The sequence below is a fragment of the Panthera tigris genome, chromosome X, assembly GCF_018350195.1.
Source record: "Panthera tigris isolate Pti1 chromosome X, P.tigris_Pti1_mat1.1, whole genome shotgun sequence".
Classification (NCBI taxonomy): domain Eukaryota; kingdom Metazoa; phylum Chordata; class Mammalia; order Carnivora; family Felidae; genus Panthera; species Panthera tigris.
Window position 1 is genome coordinate 99,018,090 of NC_056677.1, and position 20,479 is coordinate 99,038,568.

Below are 20,479 nucleotides of genomic sequence, written 5' to 3' on the forward strand. Positions count from 1 at the left end.
AATTTTTTTAATGTTTATTTTTGAGAGAGAGAGACAGACAGACAGACAGAGTGTGAGTGGGGTAGAGGCAGAGAGAGGGGGAGGCACAGAATCTGAAGCAGGCTCAAGGCTCTGAGCTGTCATTGCAGAGCCTGATGCAGGGCTCGAACCCACGAATCTTGAGATCATGACCTGAGCCGAAGTCAGATTCTTAACCGACTGAGCCACCCAGGTACCCCTGATCTTTTATTTTTTTAATCCATTTTTTCTCTGGTAAAACAGCAAATATTCCAAATGCAAATGCCCCCCATAAAGAAAAGAAGGGTTCCCCCAAGGACCTGAGGTCTCTTTAAGTGTAGGTAATTGTGTGTAGCTTTAAGTAAGTGAGGTTGAATTTTATCCTAAGAAGCCACTTATGAAACTTTGTTTTAACTGCAGAATTTACATATATTTTAAAATGAAGAATTCTGTCTATAAAGATGAAGGTTTAGAGAAATCTGGGATCTAAGATTGTAAAATTACCAACCAGTCTGGTTGTCAAGTCCTAGAAGGATTACATTATAATTTTTTTTAATGTTTATTTTATTTTTGAGAGAGAGAGAGAGAGAGAGAGACAGTGTGAGGGGGGAAGGGGCAGAGAGAGAGGGAGACCCAGAATCTGAAGCAGGCGCCAGGCTCTAAGCTGTCAGCACAGAACCCAACGTGGGGCTCGAACTCACGAACCGAGAGATCATGACCTGAGCCTAAGTCGGACGCTTAATCCACTGAGCCACCCAGGCGCCCGTAGGATTGTATTAGATTAGAATTGAAGGTGGTCTTTTCAGGACTAGCGACAATGAGACTCTCCTGAATTGGGAGTGTGCTTAAGACTTCCATCACCTTGAGGCACCTGGGTGGCTCAGTCTGTTGAGCGTCCGACTTAGGCGCAGGTCATGATCTCACAGCTCGTGAGTTCAAGCCCTGTGTTGGACTCTGTGCTGACAGCTTGGAGCCTGGAGCCTGCTTCGGATTCTGGGTCTCCCTCTCTCTCTGCCCCTCCCCCACTCACGCTCTGTCTCTCTCAAAAATAAATAAACATTAAAAAAAAAGAGAGACTTCCATTACCTCCAGAAAGACTGCAAATCTAAGGAGGGAACTGAATAATCCTAATGAGTATTTAATTTATGGATTCCCATTTAATCCTCATAAACTACTATGGAGAGTTCATATTTTATAGAAGAGATAGTAAGGTCAGATAGAAGTTTGTCAGTAGGCCTACAGCCACATAGCTACATGCAAATATAGATTTAAATCCAAATCTATGAGTCTCTCAAACCTTATTTCACTATATCTTTGTAGGTTCAAAAAGACCTTAGGTGGGATGCCTGGGTGGCTCAGTCAGTTGAGTGTCTGACTTCGGCTCAGGTCATGATCTCATAGTTTGTGAGTTCGAGCCCTGCATCTAGCTAGCTGCTGTCAGCACAGAGCCTGCTTCAGATCCTCTGTCCCCACCTGTCTCTGCCCATCCCGCTTGTGCTCTCTCTCTCAAAATTGAATAAAATGTTAAAAAAAAAAGACCTTAGGTAAAGTCTTAGTAGATAGAGTTATATGGAGTTACTAAGAGAAACCAAAACTATCAAAGCTTTCACTAATACTTCAGACTATTACCAAGGACAACTAGACCCTCTTACCTTGAGGCTCAAGCACAGAGTTTAAAGCTAAAATAGATGGCTTAAAACTGAGGTTGCATTCATGCCAAGCTCCCTTGTAGGCCAGTTAGCAATAGCTGACTTTGAGTTAGACACACTTCCATGGTCCAATCAGCTAATGTTAGAGTGGCAGTGGAAATCACTGCAATCTTTGGGACACGTGTGACCTATAAGAACACTTCTGTTTATTTTGTTCATCTGGTATTTGTGATAGACATGTAAGAGTCCTGCCCTGTACACGTCAATGTATAGAAGGGACCTAGTTAGGACAGATTTGTCATTTATTAGTATTGGCCAAACTGCTTCCAGGTTCAAATAATATTTATATCCATTAATATCTGGCTTGAATGGAATTCTGTAATTCAGCAAGTAATTTCATTATATGGTACTTTCCTTTTTGTTTGTCTTTTCATGAGAATATGGATCTTGTTTGTGTTGTATACTATGGCAACACTAACTCCTAGAACAGGTGCTTTGCATAGAGGTCAGTAAATGTTTGTTTAGTGAACATAAACATAGGCCTACAATGATTCTTGCCAATCTGTTTCCCTGCTTAGTTCCTTTGCCTGTTTACCACATGAGTTATTTTTTCTTCAATTCTTCACTCTCCTTGAACCTCTACTCTTTTCGGTAAAACGTGCCCTCTCCTACATTGAAGAAAAGATAGAAGGCATCAGATGGGAATTTCTTCCACCATTGTCTCCAAACCCACAAACTTTTACTTGCTTCCATCTTTTCTTAATCCAGTGGGCAAAATGGGGTGGGAGTAAAAGTTGCTCTGTTCCTTGCAGACTCAGGCTAACATAGGCTCTTTCCTCTTCAACATGGGGTTTCCAGTGTTTTCCTGGGCGTAGGGATATCCAGCCAGCAGATGAAGGAAGGGAGAGGAGATGATACTTAGAAAGTTTGTATGGGTCAGATCTGGAAATGGACCAGCACCCAGACACATGGCCACTTCTAACCATCCAGGAGTCTGAGAAATGCATTCTTTTTGCATGCCCTACAAGAAAGGAAATGGCAAACGTTTAGCCAGTCTCTCTCATCCTATTTGGTTTGTTTTATCTGCTATGTTTTTACCTTCACCTTCTAGATTGGCTCATTCCTTCAGATTTTTAAAGCATGATTAAGTTTCTCCCAATTTTTAAAACAAACAACAACAACAATAGCACTTTCTTTGCATCCCCCAATGTATTCGTTTCCTAGGGCTATTGTAACAAAGTACCACAAACTGGATGGCTTAAAACAACATAAATTTATTCTCTCACCCTTCTGGAGGATGGAAGTCTGAAATCAAGATGTTGACAGGGCCATGCTCCCTCTGAGACACTTCTCTAGCTAGACCTCTTCCTTACCTCTTCATAGTTTTTGGTGGTGGCCACTTTGATCCTTGGTGTTCTTTCACGTGGAGCTATATCACCGATCTTTCCTCTTTTCTCATGGTATTCTCCCTGTGTGTGTCTGTCTTCACATGGCATTTGATTTTCTTATAAGGACACCCTTATTTTGGAGTTAGGGCTTATCGTACTCCATGAACTGATCTTAACTAATTATATCTGCAGTGACTATTTCCAAATAAGGTCACCTTCTGAGGTACTCAGGATTAGGACTTTAGCATATCTTTTTGAGGGACACAAGTCAATCCATAACACCTCTCTCAATTGCCCTCTATAATTCTCCTCTTTTCTTCTCCTGCAATTATAGTTACCATGTGTCACCGTGCAAAGTTATTACAATATTATTGACTCCATTCCCTTTGCTGTACTTCACATCCTTGTGACCTGTTTATTTTTTTACCTGGAAGTTTGTGCCTCTTAATCCCCTTCTACTGTTTCGCCCATTCCCCCTTCCCCTCCTCTCTGTCAGCAGCCTGTTTGTTCTCTGTATTTATGAGCCTGTTATTTGGTTTGTTTTAATTTCCAGATACCACACAGAAGTGAAATCATATGGTGTTTGTCTTTCTCTGACTTATTTCACTTAACATCATGCCCTCTGGCTCCATCCATGTTGTTGTGAATAGTAGGATCTCATTCTTTCTTATGGCTGAGTAATACTCCTTTGTGTACATATACTACAACTTTATCCATTCGTCTATTGATAGACATTTAGGTTACTTCATTCTCCTCCCCTTAATTCCACACTTGGTGAATGAATTCTCTGTACTCACTGTCTATACTTTTCAGTCCTTAATGCACTTAAATAAGCTGTTTTATTTTAAAGATTTTTTTAAATCTTTATTTATTTTTGAGAGAGACAGAGGCAGAGCAAGAGTGGGGGAGGGGCAGAGAGAGAGGGAGACACAGAATCTGAAGCAGGCTCCAGGCTCTGAGCTGTCAGCACAGAGCCCAATGCGGGGCTCGAACTCGTGGACTGTGAGATCATGACCTGAGACGAAGTCGGATGCTTAACCGACAGAGCCACCCAGGCGCCCCTTAAATAAGCTGTTTTTATCATCATTCATATAAATATACTTTTACTATTTTCCTTGTACGATGTCCAGTAGATACTTTTCTGTTTATCTTACTTATCCTCGTAGAAACATTTGACATTGCTGGCCACTCCCTTCTCAAACCTGTGACTTTGGTGAAACTTCATGCCTATTTCAGTTCATCTCTTAAATGTAGGTGTTTTTGTAGTTTTGTTCAGACCCTCTTCTCACACCATGTAATTTTTCAATCTCCTCTATCCTGATGGCTTAAATTACTCTGTATATGCAGATGATTTTGAAATCTCTGTCTTCAGCTTTTACCTCTTTCCTGAGTGTCACACTCTTCTTAAGTGCCTTCCCAGTAGCTCAACTTGGATGGTCCGAGGTAATTCAAAGCTGAAGTCATCTTTTTTCAACAACACCTGATCTCTCTTAATTTTAGTGTTTGTAAGCATTTTAATCCAATCCATTTTACTTTGATTTAAGGAGTGGGGTAGGGGTGCATGTTTCTCATATTTCAAATAATTGGCCAGTTGATGCAAACTATTTATTGAAGAATCCCTCTTTATCAACCTGAGATGCCACTTTTATATCAACCAATTTTTATATTTTGGTTAGATCTATTTTCGTTCTATTCTCTCTCAGTGATCTATGTATCTAGTTTTTCTTTATTAACAAATAGTTTTAATTATTGAACTACATAATATATTTTAGTAGACGATGACCTTGCTCTCAAACATTTGACCTATCTCCCTCCCTTTTTTTAATGTTTATTTTTGAGGCAGAGCTAGACAAAGTGCAAGGGGGAAGAGGCAGAGAGAGAGGGAGACACAGAATCCGAAGCAGGCTCCAGGCTCTGAGCTGTCAGCACAGAGCCTGATGTGGGGCTCAAACCCACGAACCGTGAGATCATGGCCTGAGCCGAAGTTGGATGTTTAACTGCCTGAGCCACCCAGGAGCCCCAACCTATCTCCCCTTTATTCATCTGGTTTCTCATTGTGAGTAGAAACCTCTTGTGCTACATGATTTTCATGAATGCCACACAGTATCCCAATTTTTTTTCTGCTTATTGTGGTTTTAGTACTTTCCGGGACACTGGGGTGTTAATTCTAACTGTAGCCTTGGAGGAAGTAGAGAGTGGCTTCTGCCAAAGCCTCCGTTCTTTCAGCCTAATCAGTTAGAAATGCTCTGTGGCTGCTGCTCTGGAGGGGATGGAAATTTGCAATTATCATATTACCAGCTCTGTAATCCAGCATGCTGCATCTCTGTCTCTCACCCTCAGAAATTTCTAAGAGTATCAGCAACCCAATTTCACCCTTTGTTCCTAAGGGGGAGAATACAAAGACTATTGTAATTCGACTGGGAGCCTTAGGGAACAGGTTGTGTGTGTAGAGTGCCACCATGGGGTGTTCCTTTAAAAATTTTCTGTATAATTTATTTCCATGGCTGATCTGTTGGGATTTCTTGTATATCCTGCCTCTTTAGGAGAAATTAACTCAACTAAAATCTCTTAAAATATTTTTATGTATGTGTAGAATGTAACAATTTTTATTCTTCTGTTAGCAAAAGCAAACTGATCTTTTTAGCCCCAGTCTTTGCACCCTCCAAGTCATACTCTTCACTATAGCCATTGTGATTTGACTCCTTTGTCTCTATCTCCAGTGCAGGCTTTTGGGCTGAGCTACTGACTCATGTGTACAGCTATTTATGTGACATCTTTTGGATGCTTCAAAATGAAACTCATAATTGTTCCTCTGAAACTGACTTTCCTTCCAGAATTTCTTCTTTTGGTAAATGACCACCCACTTCCAGAAAGGCACTAAGCGGTTTCAGTCATTTCCTTGACTGTTGTAACTCCTAATTGGCCTTCTTGCTCTCCAAACTATTTTCTACCCAGCAGTTGAAAGAGCTTCATAAAATACAAATCTTATGACATCAGATTCTTGCCTACATCTCTTTAGTGTCCTCACATTGCTGTTGGAATAAATATAAATCATCTCAACATGCCCTGATAACCCTGAGTAGTCTGTCTACGTCTATACTTCTCCTCTTTCTTCTTGCCCCATGTCCTGTCCACTAACAGTCATGGATACTTGGCCTTCTAGATATATTCTGAATGTATCTATATATCCATCTCTAGTGCCACCATTTTTCTAATGCCTCCATTTCAAGCCACCATTTTTACCTCATGTTCAGTTTTTCAGTGAATAACTATTTTTCCGGATTCTACTCTTGTCTTCTTACAATGCTGGTCTGCACCATTGTCATGATAATCTATTAAACATAGACATGCCTGTAGACACTCTTGACTATAGCCATTGTGACTTGACTCCCTTGTCTCTGTCTCCAGTGTAGGCTTTTGGGCCCGTGTAACTGCTCTGCTTATAGCCCCTTTCAAATATAGCATAAAACACCATCTTTTTACTATAGCACACACGGCCCTCCACGATCTGGCTTTTATCCCTCCAGTTTTCAGCCATGACCCAATATTCATTTGTCTTGTGCTGCAGCTTTAACAATGATTATGATGACAATAATAATAATCCCCAATAGTACTGGCAGTTACCAATTATTAAGCATCTTTAATGTACCAGCTCTTTAACTATCTCTAATTCTGAAAATAATTTTTCTATTTAGATATTATAGAACCGCTGCTCTAGATTCATTATTAATTGAGATGCTGGCTCTTGCTTTGAAATAAAAATATTCTTTATAATGTTAAGTGATTATCCTTCTATTTCAAGTTTACTAAGATTTTATGAGGAATACAACTTAGAATTAAGTAAATACCTTTTGATAGCCTCTAAGAGGGTTATATAGATATTTTTCATTGTTGTATTGATGTGGGATATATTGTGATGGTACATTGCTAATATTAAGGGAATTTGAGGAATTAATCTTCCTTGGTGCCATGGGATTTTTTTTTAAGTTTTTATTTATTTATTTCAAGAGAGGGAGAGAGTAAGCGAGGCAGAGAGAGAGGGAAAGAGAGAATCCCAAGCAGGCTCTGTGTTGTCAGTGCAGAGCCTGACACGAGGCTTGAACTCACAAGCCCTGAGCTGAAATCAAGAGTCAGATGCTTAACTGACTGAGTCACCCAGGCGCCTGGTGTCATGAGATTTTAATCTTAATATATTGCTATATTTGATTGACTAGTATTTTATTTAGCGTTTTTAGATATATTCATAACTGAGATGGGTCACTACCTTATTGTATGAACGTGTATGCATGCACATGCATATGAGTGTTGTCTTTATCAGTTTTTAAAAATTTTTTATGTATTTATTTTTTGAAGAGAGAGAGAGATTGTGAGCAGGAGAGAAGCAGAGAGAGGGAGACAGAGGATCTGAAGGGCTCGAACCCACAAACCATGAGATCATGAGCTGAGTTGAAGGCAGACACTTAACCGACTGAGCCACACTGGAGCCCCTGTCTTTATCAGTTTTGACATCAGGGTTGTGCTACCCTCATAAAACAAATTGGTAAACTTCTAATTGCTTGTCATATATCAGTCTCTGTCATTAGATTATAAGCTCCATGAGGTAAAGAACCATGTTTAGGAATAATTCTAGCACAGTACATAGCACAATAAAATCAATATATCGTTATTTGCTAAATGTTTGAGTGAATCTTCATTCTCTAGGTGGGAAGCTGAGGATCAGAGTAATCAACTTGCCCTGGGCCATACATTTAGTAAATGGCAGAGCTGATCCTAAGAATGTATAAATAGAATCTAATGGCCTAGACTCATGTAGGAAGGTAGCATGCATGAGCTGGAAACTTGACTTTGTGGTTAGAATTTTAAAAATGGCAAATTGTGACACCTGGGTGGCTCAGTGGGTTAAGCGTCCAACTTTGGCTCAGGTCATGATCTCACAGTTTGTGAGTTCGAGCCCCACATTGGACTCTGTGCTCACAGCTCAGAGACTGGAGCCTGCTTCGGATTCTATGTCTCCCTCTCTCTCTCTGACCCTCCCCCGCTCATGCTCTGTCTCTCCCTCTCTCTAAAAACTAAAAATAAACATTAAAAAATGGCAAATCAAATATCAATGTCCTCCAATAACTGTCGTCCCTAGTCTTGGTTTAGACTTTTGACTCTGGAGTCTATGCAACTTCTGCCTTACCATGCTGTCTCTCAAACCACTTGGAATTCTTCATATATGCAGGGTCACTACATAATGTATTGTCCAAACTGGGACAATTTTGAGGATGAAAAGGGCTGCTATTTATAATTCTGCCTGGGTAACAGAAGTAAACTGGGAGTGTCTTGGGTACCAGGCTGTATGGTTTCTAACCCATACATACATAATGTGTTGTGTCTCTTGTATACATCTCTTTGCCCTTGTTCCCCTGCCTGAAAGGTTTCCTTCTTTGTCTAGCCTGCTCTTACTAATTTTTCAAATGCTTCCTGCTTTGTGAAGCCTTTCTGCTTAGTCTCCTCCTTTCCCCCCAGACTCAGTCAAGTGTTCTAACATTATGTTTTCAGTGCTTTGTGATTATTCCCTTCTAGGATTTATTGTACTCTCCTAACCATGTGTGTTTAGTGGTCTGTTTTTCTGTTAGACTATGAGTTTCCTGAGGGCAAGGACCATGTCTTTCTTTTCTCCTGGTGCCTGACAGTGCTTGGTGTGTTGTAAGCACTTAGTAAGTATTTGTTGAATACATGAATGCATAAATAAATGAATGACCAGCAAAATATAATTGTTTTCCCCATACCAGAGGACTGTTATCTTTTGTCAAGGAAATGGAGCATGAAAATACGTTCATGCTTTACACTTGACATACGTGACTCAGCTCTTTCCACTGTCCGCCCTTTAGGAAACATTAGGGCAGGAACAGATGGCCTCACTGTGTGTTGTGAGGTGTGTTAAATGAGGGCCTAAACTATACAGCTTCCACTGGTGCGCCACACTGCCTCGAATGTCGCCATCCCAGCCATTCCTTCGGGAGGAATACTGTCTTCAAATGGCCACTTCTAAAATTGTACATGTATTATCTGAGAGGAGTAGCCCTCTAAATGACCACTTTTTCCCCTACCCACTTGGATTTTGCTGGGAATAAGATATATAGTATATGGAATGAGTGAATCTGGCTTGCAATGAGAGAGGTGTGGGTGGAATTTTCCTTGTTTGTAATTATCTATCTGTCCATGTGTCTGAAGTCTTTCCCCCCACTGTGATGTGAGCTCCATTAAGGCCTTCTGTCTCCTTTGGTTTACTCAGTACCCAGTGTAGCACCTGACTTGTAGTAGGTGTTCTGTAATATTTGTTGACTAAATGATTCTGTTTTCATGTTTACTTTGTACATATTTATGCACCTTATATCATTGAACACCATTTGTTTACTTACATGTTGTCAGACCCTGCTTTTTAATCCTCATTAGAGCTGAGGTACATTAAACCTCCGGGTTCAACCTGCACAGTCCAGCCCCGCATCAAAACTGACCACTGTGGGTTCTGTATCACCAACTGGAGCTCTAATTTGTTTTGCTTCTCAAGCCTGGTAATGAGAGGGCAAGAGAGGGCCAAGAGAGGGCCGAGAGAGAGCACACAGGCCACACGCCAGAACTCTGGGTGCTTAAGGAGTCTCAGCCTTCCTGCTAACTTATGAATTTCAGATAACCATGATTGGTTCTTGCTGATTTCCTTTCTCCACCTTCATGGGATTGGATTGTGCTTCTTATATCCTGAGATTCTGGTTATGGTTCTCTTATCACAAGACTGAATTATAATTCTCAGTTTAGAGTATCAGTTTCTGTCAGGTACCTTTTTTTGTTCATTGCTATACTTCTGATACCCAGAAGCAATAGCTTGGCACAGAGTAGGTTTTAGTTCATTAACCTTGAATGAATGAGTGATGGAGCCCTTTTCAGAGAAGGCATGACTGCTTTTGCAGGGGGTGGTCTTGGGCAGTAGTAGTAATAGCTCTCATAGCTACCATTTATTGTTTGACTATTCTGTGCCAAATGTTGTCTTAAAAATGTTGTCTTAAAATTTTTTTTTTAATTGGCATAATGATGTTATGAAGCAGGTGTTCTTGTCACCATTTTACTGATTACTAAACTGAGGCTTAGAGAAGTTAGCAGCATGACTAAAGTCACATAGTAAGTGGTAGAACAAATCCATATTGTTGATTTTCGAGACATCAAACTTTCCATTTTATCATACAAGAGAGCACTGCACAGGTGGTAGTAGGGTGACAATTTAGGGGACACAGATGGGTTAGGGATGTGGTATGGGTACTAAAGATAGACTCCATTGCTTGACATATTTGCCACGTACTGGCTCTGTTGCCCTTTGAAACTGAAGTTGTGCTATAACCGGAAGAGTCAGGCTGTCCATCTCTGAGAAGTCTATGGTTCAGTAAGTACTGAAAGCAGAGAGGGCACTAAGATGGGCAGACATCAGTGTCTGTGCTGGGAGGTGGTTGTCTGTTGTTCACTACTGCTCTCTGCAAGCCGGTCAGGGTGCTGGGAATTAGAGCTTACATAGGGTTGTAAGCTGAGGGAGATAGTTTTTTTTAATGTTTATTTATTTTGAGAGAGAGAGAGAGAGAGAGAGAGAAAGAGAGAGATTGAGTGAGTGGATAAAGGGGCAGAGAGAGATAGGGAGAAAGAGAGAATCCCAAGCAGGCTTTGTGCTGGGCTTGAACTCATGAACCATGAGATCCTGACCTGAGCTGAAACCAAGAGTTGGGATGCTTAACTGACTGAGCCACTCAGGCTCCCCAGATGAGGGAAAATGGTTTAATTAATTTTGGATTATCTGCTTGGTTCCCCAAGAAAAAAACCTCAGATTAATTCATAATATGAAATTTGTTGTTCCTCTCTTCCTTTTCCTTTCTTTTTCTTTCTTTCCCTTCCCTTTTCTTTTTGCCTCTCCCTCTTTCTCTCAGCAATAAATAAGTTGAAAACCTTTTTGGGTAATTGATTTTATTTGGCCGAATCTGAATGGGAAGTGAGCCAAAATACAAAGGTAATTGTGTTAGAATTTTAAATAAAATCTCTGATACTCAAATGAAATGCCGAATTGTGGGGTTGATCAATTCACATACCTGGCTTGTGCGAGCTTTCACAGATTTTGAGGTGGTGGACATTACAAATTAACTGGCAGTTTATCAACATTCTAGCCTCTTGCTTTTTACCTAGGAGGGTAATACATTTCAAGGAAGAGTGGTGCAACCTACTGTGAGTGGAAATTGCTGGTAGTGTTTAGAGTAGTGGGAAGCCAATAACCTCTAGTCCAAGGGCAAGTACCTGGGGGCAATCAGTTCATTGACCAGGACTGGTGATGAACTTGTCAGATTTTGAATGTGTTTTCCAAAATTAATGGACATTTGCCTTTTCCAAAGGGATGGAAAGGGAAAAGAGTTAGAATTACAAAGGAGCTGGCATATGTTATTTCAAAGGTTTAACTTCCCAAAATGGAAGTAGTTACTTGGTAGCAAGTAACAATTTTCATTCTCTTTGTGCATCAAAAGATGCCTCATTAACACCAAAGGTACTCCTTGTGATCCAATCAGATGGATCATTTTATGCTTAATCTACTCATTCTTGCCTTTGTTTGTGCTGATCTTTGCCTGGATTACCTTTCTGTCTGTCAGTCTTCACCATTCTCTATTTTCTCCTTTTTCTCTTTTTTTTCCTCCTCCACCTCATCTTTCTCTTTCCCTTTTTCCTCTAACCCTCCTTCTCTTCTTAATAATGACAAAATACCAAGGATTAAAAAAGCTCTGGTTTGCAATTAATGATTACTTAAAGAATTGCCACACAGTGCCTATACACACTGAATAGAAGTTACCTGAATGATCTCTTTTGAGACATTTTTTTCTTTTATAATCTTATGCATAAGGAGTCTGTATAACAATAGTTTAAGACCCCAAATCTCAGATACTGGTTAAGTGATTTCCAACCACTAACAAGAAGGATTATTCCAGAAAAATGAAAAAAATTAAATTTGTGCAGTGTAGGGGAACATATAGATAATGTGTAACTGCTACACACAGGGACTTGTGGCCACCCTATCTAATATGACTTGCACTGTGTTATTTTCTTTAATCTTCATTATCTTGATTAATCCTCACAACCACCCAATGTGGGAGATATTATTATCTTCATTCTAAAACACATGGGGACACTGAGATTCAGAAAGGTTAAGTAACTTGCTCAAAGTTAAGTAGCTAAGGAATAGTGGAGTTGGGATTTGAACTCATGTCAGCATTGTTCCAAGGACCAATTCACATTCTTCCCTCTAGTCCTCAAGATGCAACTCATTAAAGTACACTTTGAGAACTCTAGCTCTGTAAGTTGGTTAATAACCTGAACTCGTAATCACAGTCTGAACTAACAATTCTAAAACTTGACTATATGTTTTCATAAGTTATCCTTTGTTTCATGTGAATAAGCTTGAGACTTAAGCTTCTTTTATATACAACGCTGAGCATACAATAGGTACATTGGGCATACAATTCATCTTGAAGCAGGGGGAAAGTCAAGCTGTGGTTCTGAGCATAGAAATTCCGGGAATAAGGAGTATTTGTTTACTTAAAGTCTAAACAACTGGATGAGACCTAAAGCCAATCCAAATAAGTGTCATATATAATTTGTTTGGGAAGAGTTGGGGTGAGACACTGCAAGAAGGTAATTTGGTGATTTTTTTTCTTTTTGCTTCACTGATTGACCAGTTAATGTTGTAGCGCAGCATCTCATACACACAAGAGTTTTGACTATGTTGGGTGAATCCTCAGTCAATAATCAATCATAAAGTAGATTAGACAATATCTAGATAATTAAAGTTGGCTTTATAGAGGAGCCACATTCTATAAGTTGGTCCTGTGAAGTGGATGTTGATACAAACTCTCTCATTGCTCTTTATTGTTTCAGATGTGCTTTGTGTTCGACTAGCAATGATGTATAAGATGTGGACTTTTAAGTTTTTCTCTTACTTCCTGTCGATTACAGTTGGCTTCTTTAAGATGACCTAAATATTGAAATGAGAGAGTAACTATTTGTATTTTGAAATCATTGACAAAAAGATTTCTATGCACAGTTTGCCTTTAATACATTAACTAGGATTAAATTTGGGGCACCTGGGTTGCTAGCTCAGCCTGTTGAGTATCTGACTTTTGATCTCAGTTCAGGTGATGATCTCATAGTTGATGTTCTGCTCTGACAGCACAGAGCCTGCTTGAGATTCTCTCTCTCCCCTCTCCCCCCACCCCTCCCTCACATATGCACTCATGTGTTCTCTCTCAAAATAAGTAAATAAACTTAAAAAAAAATAACTAGGATTGAATGTATAAAATTTCCACTGATATGTAGGTATAAAATATGTAAAAATATGTCTATATTTCTAATCAAATGTATTATATGAAGGAAGGTATAATTAATCTATCAGCTACCCATAAATATATTGAGTTCTTGTATTGAAAGGATCCTTTGGTGAAGGCTTTGTGAAAGGAAATGATCATTTGTTATTTATGGGCATTTGTCCCTTGGAGTTTTGCTCCATTGAGTTTTTAGTAAAGTGGAGATTGCTTCTATGCAGGGTTTTTCAACCTTGGTACTATTAATAATTTGGGCCAAAGAATTCTTTTTTTAAAATTTCTTTAATCCTTATTTTTGAGAGAGAGGGAGAGACAGAGCATGAACAGGGGAGGGCAGAGAGAGAGGGAGACACAGAATCCGAAGCAGGCTCCAGGCTCTGAGCTGTCAGCACAGAGCCTGATGCAGAGCTCGAACCCATGGACTCCAAGACCATGACCTGAGTCGAGGTCGAATGCTTAACCAACTGAGCCACCCAGGTGTCCTGGGCCAGAGAATTCTTTGTTGTAGAGGCCTGTTTTGTGCATTGTAGGATGTTTAGCATTGTCCCTCGACTAAACCCCCTAGAAGCCAGTACCATTCCCCTACCCCCTTTTTTGATGACAACCAAAAATGTCTCCAGAGATTGCTAAGTGTCTCCTACAAGACAAAATTGTCCCTGGTTGAGAACTACTGAACTATGTAGGTCTTGAATATTAAGAAATAGTTCTATATTAGAATAAGTATAGCAATGCTTATATAACACTTATTTGTGGCCAGTGTTTTGCACATATAACTCATTTAATCCTTATAGTTCTGTAAAGTAGATACTATTATTATCCCATCTTTGAAATAGGGTAATGGAGGCACAGAGTGGGTTAAGTAGTTTGTTAAAGATTGCAGTGCCAGGATTTGAATTCGGGCTGGGTGGCATCAGCATGTGTCCTCTGAAATACACTGTACTATCTGTACAATGGAATGGCCAGAGAACAGAATTTTTTTTCTGGACAAATGATATTTGTGTTCTTGCCTAGTTATCCACATTGCATATCCAGGGGGATGTTTCCCATGGTCAGCTGTGGGCCTGCCACTGTGAAAGACTTCAGATAAACGCTAAAGTATTATAGTTAAAAAAAAATTTTTTTTAAGTTTTTATTTTTTGAGGGGGACCTGGGTGACTCAGTTCATTGAGTGTCTGACTTCAGCTCAGGTCACGATCTCACAGTTTATGAGTTTGAGGCCCATGTTGGGCTCTGTACTGATAGCTTGGAGCCTGGAGCCTGCTTTGGATTCTGTGTCTTGCTTTCTCTCTCTGCCTCTCCCTTGCTTGTGTGCTCGCTCTCTCTCTCTCTCTCTCTCTCTCTCTCTCTGTCAAAAATAAACAAACATTAAAAAATACTTTTTGCGTGTCATCCTTGCACAGGGGCCATGCTAATCTTCTCTGTATTGTTCCAATTTTAGTATATGTGCTGCCGAAGCGAGCACTAAAAAATACTTTTTAAAGTAATCTCTATACCCAACATGGGGCTCAAACTCATAACCCCAAGATCCAAGAGTTGTATGCTCTTCTGACTGATCCAGGTAGGTGCCCCTCAATTTTTTTTTCCCAAACCAAAGTGTATCCAGCTTTATTAAAGATACTTCTCATAAACAATCATGGTATTTCAGGCAGGACATGGGCAGACAATTGTTAACAGTATACAACAACTTTCAAACTCCCTTCTTCAATGGACTACCCAAATCAGGAGGCCACTATAAAACCCAGTGAAGTTTTCGTTTGATGCTCTGAACAGGGAAAGTTTAGACTGAGGGTTGACATTTCACATTTGCATGTTGTTTAACAACTTTTACAAGCCAGCCCCGACTTTCAGGAAATGAAAATGGCAGAATTACCAATCTGAAGCTCCACAAACTAAAATAGGAACCCTTTTGAGGGATGCCATCTCAATGGTGACACTAACGTCCAGATTGCTTTACATACTGGGAACCATTTCTTGGGGTCAGGTTCCAACAGGTCTCTGGGTTTAAGGGAGATAAGCTTATGTTGAAGGCAGAGGAGAAGAGGACATAAAAATGAATTTTAGTTTTTCCACACCACAAGGCGTTTGTGCCAAAGTGACTAATGTGTGTCAACATCAAGGAATCCCTCCTCCTGGGAACCAAGGGAAAGTTTCTCAGAACTAGAAGGGGATGGTGTTTTTTCCCCTTGTATCAGTCTAGCTTCAGAGATATTCTACTACTGACGTATGCCCTTCCCCCAAAACAACACTGAAACGTTCTGTGTGCTAACAACGTAGCTTAAAAAAAGTAAAACAAAATTCTGCAGTTTTATAAAACTTGATAAAAAATAGTATTTCAAACTATACAGTCACCAGAAGTACACAGTTACCCATAATGCACACACTTGGCATCTCCAGGACCTTTCTGCGCCTGGTCTCTTGTGGCACCTCCATTTTCTGCAGGGTCATTCCCGTCCTTGCCAGCATCAGCTCTCCCCTTGTTCCCTTTGGGTACCTTCTTCCCCTTCTTTGCAGGGGCCTTTTTAGGTTGGACTCCGGCTTTGCAGGAGCAGGTTTAGCAGATAACCTTGCAGATCTTCTCTGTGGCTCATCCTTCAGCTTGGCTTTATCCCCTTTAGCATCCCCTTCAGCCTCTCTCATGGGCATGGTGGTGACGGTGGTGGGACATAAGTGCTGGACGTGGGGATGCAGTGGCGCATGGGCTTTGGTCGGTCTGGGGGTCATTCTCGCCTCTACTTCTTCACATGGCTCCTCAACATTTTTATACCAAACATTTATACGCCTACTCTTTTGGTCGCTAACTACTGTTGATTGAGTGAGTGAAAGTGCTGCTATTTGACAGACCGAATATAGCATATGTGCAGGCAAGGCCCATCTTATGCTGACTCTAGAGTCAATCCACTGATGGTGGATTGTATTTCAGCAGTTTTATGAAAATTAATGAAATTTTAGCTGATCTTAGTAGGTTCACCTTGCCCAGAACTTGATTACCTGGCCTGAATGAAGAGAGGGTAGTTCCAAAATTCCAGTGTATTCTCGGTGGGCAGTTAATGCAAAATTTTCAGGTATGAACTTCGGATAGTTTGCAGATCAAGGAGATACTGAAAACATAAACCAGGGCTCTCCTTGGATGAGTAATAGGTGGCATTAAAAGACTATTATTTGATCTCTTGCTTTTGACATTGGGTCTAATTATTCTACTAGTAGATGGTACCAGATCCTTGTTCAGTCTTAGCCTAAATGAGAACACGTGGCTTGGGTAAGACAGTTATATATTTTAATTCACTACATTTCTTCCTTCATTTATTCACCATTTATTAAGAGTTATTATAGTACAGTTTTTAACACTACTGGCCCTCAAATCAAATTTTACCTATGATGCATATTAGTTGTATGATCTGGGGCAAATTACTTAATCTTTCCAAGCCTTAGTTTCTTGTTTGTAAAACTGAGATATTGTGTCTAATATTTACCTCAACATGATTGCTTTGAGTATTAAATCAAATAATGTATGTCAAGCCCTTGCAAAGTAAATAGAACATATTCAATAAGTGTTAGCTATTACTAGTATTGTGTACCTATTATGTCACTGTGTCTGTCTCCTAGGGAGAGGAAACAAGAACGTAAATAGTTAAAACACAAGGTAGAAGGTCATATGTCATGAAAGGAGGAAAATTAAAATGCTCTGGTAGTTCAGAAGAGATAAGAGTCCTGGATGAAGCAGCAAGGAAGGAATCATGGAGGAAGTAACACCTAAGTTGAGCCTTGAAGGAAGGATAGAATGAAGGCATGCAGTTGTGAGAACACTATTTCTAGAGTCAGCTATAAATACCCACTGCGACTGGACTGCAAATGATGAGTCATCCTTTTCTTCTTCTTAATCCCAGTAATATGCAGAAAGGAAATCCACAGTGGTAGCAAATTCTTGCCACCAGTGTTCCTTCCCCTCATTTTCTATGGAGAACACAGAAGGACAGTCTTGTTTCCTGCTGCAGTAATAGAGGCACTAAGTTCAAGGTCATGTAGTCAGCTTTAAATTAGACTGTTGTGCATGAACTCTCTAAGTAATCAAGCACCATGTACATTTTTATTAGGCATTTACTCTAACCTAATCTCATGTGGTGCTTTGGGGGTACAGAAGTAGTATGCCCTTGAAGAAACTATGGTCACAATGGGAAATATGATATAAATACAGTAAATAGTTTATAAAATAATATAGAATCTAATATTCAGATATGTGGTGTGAACTTTTTATCTAATATAAGTTGTGAAAAAAAAGATTGATCCATGGAACTTCAGGTGATTTTGTAAAGATGGCTTTATGGGATAGGAATTTGAGTTTTTGGACTGATGTAGGGGAGGGGAGAAGAGAGCATTTGAGATGGGAAATTTTTTAGCAATGCTAGTAATTCATGAATGAGAATTCATGAAGATAACACCTTTTAACTTATGGATTAGAATTTCAGTGATGTCTGCATCTCTTCAACTGCATGATACTTACAGAGCTGTGTTTGGATCTGTCCTGTCCTAATGCCCCCACTCCAAGTGATTTATAAACCATGCATGTATGTGGGACACTTTCTCAGACTCCTGCTCTTGTTGATGCCTTCCACCATCCAGAAACTGTGCGTACGTGAGTTAAATGAATGTCACATCATTGACAGGAATAATTCTCCATTTGTAGACGTTTTGAGGAAATGAATAATTTTGGCTCATTTCAAAAAGGGGTCTTTCAAAGTCAGCACGTTCTCTGACATTCTTCTCCCTTCTTCCCCTTTCATGTGTGAACCCCACTGATTTCTTAGGAAGATGCCTTGGTTGTCATGGTGAAAACTACGCTAATTGGGTTCCTCTAGTTGATGTTCTGTCAAGCTCACTGCCCCACTGAGGATCTGGAATAGAGCACTTAACTTTTTCCTTCTCAAAGAACGTGTTCCCAGCAAGTCAGCTGCCTCAGCAGAAAATGGAAGGTATTTGAAATGTCCAATATGTTATCCAAATATTTCACCCTTCATGGGGCCAGACATGCACAGTTTCACTTTCATTTGGTATCTTCTTTCCACAGAGAGTACTGATGGAAACTCAGCTGGAGATTTTTAACTGTGTTAAGTGGTTTGGGGGAATTTGTAAAAAGTGAAAGCATGTGGACTGATCGTCAATTTGAGAAAGGAGACCTGAGTCCAGGGCAGGGCTGGTCCGAAGTAAACTGAAGTAGTCCTTTTTTGTGGTTGTCTTGCCCTGTTTCCCCCCTGCTAGAAGGAATAAAGGAAGGAAAAAGGAAGGCCAGCAAGCCTAGTGCCTCCATCACAAGTTGTCATCTCAACTTGAGACAGTTCCTGATAGCCCTTCTCTCCCAGTCTTTTAAATCAAAGGGTAGCTATCTGGTGTACCAATTTCCCAGGGTATTTTCTTTGCTTGAGGACTTATAGGAAAATCTGAACTATGGTTTTCATGGCTCTGAATGATTTAACATATCACTTATGTAACTTACCATTTGAAATTGCCCTTGATGACCATTGGGATAGATATTTTGGTATTCCTTATATGACATCAGGCAAACTGTTGCCATCATCTACATATTGGTTTAATTTTCCTAGACCTTCTTGGTAGTATTGACTCACTGAGAAATTGTGAGTATACTGTGTAGCTCTATGTTTCTGTTTTTGAGGTTGATTCTTCTGACTTTGGAGGAGCACATGCCTAGGTTGTGTGAGGTTAAGGGTTCCCCTAGGTCTTTTTGTCCTTTTACCATCTCCTGGAATACTTTGTGATGTTTCAAACTCATCTGAAGACCTATCATTCCATCTGTCTCTTTAAATGCAGTTTTAACTGTCACTGGTCCCTTATACCTCAGTGTGAATGGGTGTGGGAGACGGTTTGGGGCACTGGTCACCTGAGGGAACAAGGAGAGGAAACACCACGGAGGAAAAACCTGCCCATTGGGTATTTGGGGCTAGGAAAACAACTTGCCTTTTCAACAATTTTGCCTCAGGCTGGTAGTGGGAATAATAATGATAATTATCATCAGCAGCAAGTGGTGCCCAATTAAGTGCCTAATTGGGCATGATGCTGTACTTAGACAACTTCACAGACCTATCCGTTTCTGCAGAGCTTGAGACAAACACACTGTTACAGAGACTGGGTTGTTCAATTGTAATATCAAGTCAGTTGGTGCAAAATGTGTGGTTCACATTGCACATAGGCTAAAGATCAGTTCATTTGGGGGGAATATGGGGGCAGTGAGATTGAAAGTAGGAAGGTAAATGGAACCTGAATATTATTTTGGCTTTACTCCTCATCAACTATTGAGAAATGTTTAGGCTCTTTCCTGCTTCAGAAAGTAATATCACAGATTCTTTGATGATAAAGAAAGCCCTTGCTAGGCATCAAGAACATTTTTCACACTATCAGAGATGACTGTTTACCCTTGGAAATAGGGATGGAAAAGGAGAGGGATGGATGGGGACTCACACCAGAATGACCCCAGATGGTGGTTTTGTATGGCTTTATAGAGTATAAATATATGCTAAGATTTGCATGCTTACTGAGTTCCAGGTGTTGTGTGAAATATCCTATATAAACTATGTCGTTTAATCCTGCTAACAACGACTACCTACATGAAGAAATAGAGGAATAGAGAGTATAATGAAGTTGCTCCAAATCACACAGCTATACAGATTACCCCTCCCAGTACACCCATATTGTATTGCATTTCTGTGATAGTTTTGTCTTATCATAGTCAATCTCTCTCTGCAAAAGGTTGATGCAGTTAGTTGAGGACTCCACTTAATTGGATTCTGGTTAGTTGAGGTTTGGCTCTTTCAAAGGAGGTTGCAGATGGTTCAGCTCAGGCACAAATTAGCCACTTAGTGTCCACCAAATAATTACATCTCATGGTAGTGTATTGCTAGAGATTGAAGAGTCTAATATTTATACACCAAAGAAACCTGATATAGCAAAGGAGAGGCCTGAGTTAAGTAGTTCAGAGGGCCTGGAACTCTGTTGAATTCAAGCTGTTCTTATAATTCCATTATTGTTAAATCCCTTCCTTCCCAACAACCCACAA

The 20,479-nt window shown here is 40.0% G+C and overlaps 1 non-coding gene and 2 pseudogenes across 1 annotated transcript; 1 reads left to right on the top strand and 2 right to left on the bottom strand.

Annotated features, from left to right (window-relative positions):
• Positions 1-14,774: 14,774 nt before the first annotated feature.
• LOC122235668 lies at positions 14,775-14,878 on the bottom strand. Its single transcript, XR_006213694.1, has one exon. It is a non-coding gene; the product is annotated as a U6 spliceosomal RNA (small nuclear RNA).
• Positions 14,879-15,778: 900 nt separating this feature from the next.
• On the bottom strand, positions 15,779-16,059 carry LOC102967556 (annotated as a pseudogene).
• LOC122235291 overlaps positions 16,058-20,479 on the top strand; it is a 37,068-nt pseudogene continuing 32,646 nt past the window's right edge.